The following is a 5,640-nucleotide window of genomic DNA, read 5'->3' as shown; positions in this document are numbered from 1 at the left end:
AGCTCTGATTTAGAAAATTTAGTTTTATTTAGTCAGTTAGCAGTAAGTGGCATATTTTCAGATAATCTTATTTGATATTTAATTGTGTTTTTTTTAAATAATAAAAACTGTCAATTAAAAGATAACTGATCAGTAATTTTAATCCATACATTTTTTTTTTTACAAATATAAATGTTAGAATAGCTCTACATGGATAGGTGTAAATTGATTTTTGTGTGTTAACCAAGGTTGGGATGTGCAGTTGATTGTAAATAATGCAAACACTGTCACATACGTGTCCTACTGATCCATTTTGTCTTTGAAATCTTGATCACAGCTACGACAGACCTCTATCACAGGAAATTAAACAATTTGATTAAAGTTATTTACAAGAATAAAATATCGGTTTCACTTTTGCCAAAAGATTCATCGGATTTATTCTAATACTTCCTTTGCTTAGTTTACAATGTCTCAGCATAATGTCTGGTTACACTAGTTAGTGGTTTGAGTGCTTAGCCTACTTAACTAGCAAAAATGCTTTATTTTATACACCCATTACATTTATCTACTGGTTAGGGTAGTATTTCTTCATTGGATATAAATGGAAAATAAATATACATTCATGGAGGCATGTGACACACGACACAGGAGCTCTAGTTTTACACTCCAACTTTATTCACCTCCAAACATGAACTGAGCATATTGCGCCAAAACACAGCAGAACCCTTCCTCCCAGCTTGGGTGTGAGTGGAGTCCTCTAGTGGATCGCCACACATTTTATTTTGAATGTGTGATCATTCTTTTCCAATAACAAAGCAATAACTTGTAAAAGTGGTTTGGTGTATTCACCGCTAACAGTAATTGAATTCTTCTGATGAAAGGTTTTGTTTCAGAGACAGACGGTGACGCAAACGCATATGTGAACAGTTTTTAACCATGATGCTTTAAAATTATACATGCATTCATAGGAGCGACCGAAAAACATGTTTTAGACCAAAACTAGCAATAATTTATTCAAGTGTTTCTGTTTCTGAAACAGTGAAAATGCCAAATAATAAGAAAACTCACTTTCTCACAATGGGGAAAATGTACCGAACATGCACTGTAGGGCAATGTAACTGTTCTATGGTTTACTTTATATTAGGTGAACTTTAGCATGAAACATTAAAGATACCCAAAAAAGAAACAAGACAAATAAAATCAACTGCACCATAGATCAAGGAACTATGAAACTATAGATTGATACAAGAAATCTAATTCACAGAAGATTCACAGTTTGTCCTCTATGATTTTCTTCACAATTACTCTTATTACTTATGAAACATAATTCTATGCAGCTTTCAGTTCTCAGATCTGTCAAAAATCCAATAAAAAATTAGGAATTAGAGCCATGCATTTATTCATGTTTTAATCTAAATTGTAATATGACTTCTTTGGATTATAAAAGCAAGATAATTCAGATAAAATACTTTTTTTGTTGCATGTTGAACCTTTCAGCGCTACGTCTTCTACAAATGTGGTTTCATTAATTTTTAGCCAGTCCTATATACAATATTATTCTGTTCTGCAGGTAGCATGTATGTGTAACATTGCATGTGACAAATAAAGGCTTGATTGATTGATTGAAAAAAATTCTGATATTGGAGCCCTTTGGTATTATCTTTATAGGTTGTTGTCTTATTAGCTGTTTCAACTGGCAAGGCTAACTTTGCCTCACCTGCCTCAGCTAAGGTCGATGTTCATGAATCAACAATAAGAAAGAGACTGTGCAAAATAGCATCCATGTGAAAACCGCTGCTGACCAAAAGGAATACAAAAGTTTGTCTCTTATTTGCCTAAAAAACATTTTGATTACGTGGACTGACAGACAAAAGCTGAGATTTTTGTAAGGTTTGACCTTGATAATATCTCTGTAAAACTAACACAGTATTTCAAAAAAAGCACACCATAGCAAATGTCAAACATGGTGCTGGCAGTGGGAGGTCTAGAGCTGCTTTGATTTTGCTGCAATTGATGGAACCATGAATTCTGCTATCGACCAGAAAATCCTGATTGAGAAGGTCGAGTGGCCTTTGGTCAAGCACCAGGACAGTAATCCAAAATACACCAGCAAGTCCACTTCTGAATGGCTAGAACAAAAAAAAAAGAAAAGAAAATGAAAGTTTTGGAGTCACCTATTCAAAGTCAGGGCTGAATTAAAGCAATTCTGCAAAGAAGAATGGCCCAAAATTGCTCTACAGTGATGTTGAAGACTCACTGGCAGTTATCACAAACACTTAATTGCAATTCTTGCTTCCAAGGGCGGGCCATCAAATTAAATCATCATTTATAAACAGCATTTTTTCTTTACTCAGGATATCTGTTAGAGTGGATTGTTAAATGTTTGTCATTTTTATGCTTACCATCCATTTCTACATTGTAAAGCAATTCCACAGTCCCCCTCCCCAGATTCTTGAGTTTTTGGGTGAGGGGCTGTAGGTTTGCTTACAGACACATCCTATCTGGAAGGTCTGTTTGATGTAAGCTTCCTGCCCAGCAGGAGGTCTCACACACACACACACACACACACACACACACAGTGCCTCGTCTTTGTAACCAAGGGGGGTTAAGAGGGGAGGTACGTGTTGTAAACTATTGTGTGAACTGTAACAGTTTGTCAATAAATAGCTGCGAGGGAAGCTGCTCTTTGAAGGACTTTGGGCTGGAGACAGGTTAGGAGCGTGAGCTCCAAGAGCTGGTTCTTGACCAAAGGCCTCCCTTGCGCAAGTAATCGATCGAACACTGTTGCCTTGTTTTCTTTCATGATGAATAAGTCTCTAGAACTAGCGGGGTTTGTGGGAACAGACCCAACAATATCGTATAATGTCTATGTGATGGCCAAACCCATGGCCACACTCTGAAGTCGGCAACTCTTATGTATTCATTTCTTCACTGAAAATAACACACTCTAATTTTCAATACGTTTATTGATTGGTTTGGATACATTTGTTCTATTTGTAAGCGCACATTTAGTTTACTTATGTATTCATACCAATTCATTACTTTGTTTGATTTTTGACTAACCTTTGTTTATTTTACTTGCTTCTCACCTGCCATGATCCTTGGGAGTTGCCAGACAAAAGGCGGTGGCCAGGGTTTGAAGCCATTAAATACAAAGAGGGATAATTGGACTGCACCACCACTTCCTGCTGAAGGTGGAGAATGTGTATTTCCTTTAATTTAAAAAAGCTTTTGTCCACCCATCCATTTTCTTCCACTTATCTGGGGCTGGGTCATGCGGCAGCAGCCCAAACAGAGAAGCCGCACCAATCCGTCTGTCGATCTCTTGCTCCCTTCTCCCATCACTCGTGAACAAGACCCCGAGATATTTAAACTCCTCCACTTGGGGCAGGAACACGTCCCAAACTCTGAGTGGGCACTCCACCCTTTTCCGGCTGAGGACCATGGCCTCAGATTTGGAGGTGCTGATTCTTATTCCCACCACTTCACACTCGGCTGCAAAAGGCGAGCTAGAGGCCATCACCTGATGAAGCCAACAGAACCACATCATCTGCAAAAAGTAGAGATGAGATCCTGAGACCACCCAAGTGAAAACCTTCCGCCACTTGGCTATGCCTAGAAATTCTGCCCATAAAAATTATGAAGAGAATCGGTGACAAAGAGCAGCCCTGGCAGAGCCCATCACCCACCAGGAACGAATCCGACTTATTGCCAGCTATCCAGACCAAGCTCTTGCAATGGTTGTATAAGGACTGAATGGCCCATAGCAATGGGCCAGACACCCCATACTCCTGGAGCACCCCCCACAAGACCCCCCGAGGGACACGGTCAAATGCCTTCTCCTAGTTCACAAAACACATGTAGACTGGTTGGGCAAACTCCCATGCACCCTCAAGTATCCTTGAAAGGATGAAGAGCTGACCCAGTGTTCACGACCAGGACGAAAACTGCATTGTTCCTCCTTTATCCGAGGTTCGACTAACGGACAGACCCTCCTCTCCAGCACCCTGGCATAGACTTTCCCAGGGAGGCTGAAGAATGTGATTCCCCTATAGTTGGAACACACCCTCCGGCCCCCTTTCTTAAAGATAGGAACCACCACCCCGGACTGCCAATCCAGGGGTACTGCCCCTGATCTTCACGCAACATTGTAAAGGCTTGTCAACCAAGACAGTCCTACAACATCCAGAGCCTTCAGGAACTCGGGGCGGACCTCATCCACCCCAGGGGCTCTGCCATCAAGGAGTTGTTTAACTGCCTCAGTGACTTTGCCCCCAGAGATGGCGGGTCATCCCGTTCGTCCCCAGACTCTGCTTCCTCCACGGAAGACGTGCCAGTGGGATTAAGGAGGTCCTCGAAGTATTCCTCCCACCGCCTGAAAATTTTCTCAGTCGAAGTCAGCAGCACTCCACCCACACTATACACAGTGGAGGTAGAACTCCGCTTTCCCCTCCTGAGTCACCTGACGGTTTGCCAGAATCTCTTCGAGGCAGTCCGAAAGCCTTTTTCCATGGCCTTTCCCAACTCCTCCCACACCCGAGTTTTTGCTTCAGCCACCACCCGCGCCGCGTCCTGTTGGTACCTATCTGCTGCCTCCGGAGCCTCACAGGCTAACCAAGCCCGGTAGGACTCCTTCTTCAGCTTGGTGGCTCCCCTCACCTCCGGTGTCCACCATTTGGTTCGGGGATTACCACCACGGCAGGCACTGACTACCTTGCGGCCGCAGCTCAGTGCAGCGGCTTTGGCAATGGAGGTGCTCAACATGGTCCTTTCGGACTCAATGTCCCCAGTCTCCCTCGGAATGCTGTTGAAGCTCTGCCGGAGGTGTGAGCTGAAGCACCTCCGGGGCCTCTGCTAGGCGTTCCCAGCACACCCTAACTGTACGTTTAGGCGTGCCAGGTCTGTCCCCTCCGCAAATCGCTACCTTATAGTGGTGGAGGGGTTTGTGTGTCCCAGGGACCCCGGGGGCTATGTTGTCTTGGGGCTTTTGCCCCCTGGTAGGGTCTCCCATGGCAAATTGGTCCTGGGTAAGGGACCAGACAAAGAGCGATTCAGAAGACCCCTATGACAAGACCATCGGGGGAACAGTTCATCCTGCCTGGGATAGGGTTACTGGGGCCCCCGAAAAAGGGACATGGCCCCATTTCCTGCAGGCCCACCACCCGCAGGAGGCACCGTAGGGGTCTGGTGCATTGTGAGCCGGGCGGCGGCCAGGAGCAGAGATCCTGGCGGACCGATATCTGGCTACCAAGACTGGCAACTGGGACATGGAATGTCACTTCTCTGGTGGGGAAGGAGCCTGATTTAGTGCGTGAGGTTGAGAGGTACCAGCTAGATATATTCGGGCTCACCTCAACGCATGGCTTGGGCTTTGGAACCAGCCTCCTGGAGAGGGGCTGGACTCTGTCTGAGTCTGGAGTTGCCCCTGGTGAGAGGCGGCATGCTGGGGTGGGTATCTTGGTATCCCCTTGGCTTGCTGCCTGTATGTTGGGGTTTTTCCCAGTGGTCGAGAGGGTTTGTTCCCTTCACCTCCGGGTCGGAGAACGGGACCTGACCGTCGTCTGTGCTTATGCGCCGAGTGGCGCTTCAGAGTACCCAGCCTTCTTGGAGTCCCTAGGTGGGGTACTGGAGGGGGCTCCTCCTGGGGACTCTGTTGTCCTA

Source organism: Pelmatolapia mariae, linkage group LG18, assembly GCF_036321145.2.
Source record: "Pelmatolapia mariae isolate MD_Pm_ZW linkage group LG18, Pm_UMD_F_2, whole genome shotgun sequence".
Taxonomy (NCBI): domain Eukaryota; kingdom Metazoa; phylum Chordata; class Actinopteri; order Cichliformes; family Cichlidae; genus Pelmatolapia; species Pelmatolapia mariae.
The sequence above is the reverse complement of the archived record's forward strand: the minus strand, read 5'-3'. Positions refer to the sequence as shown.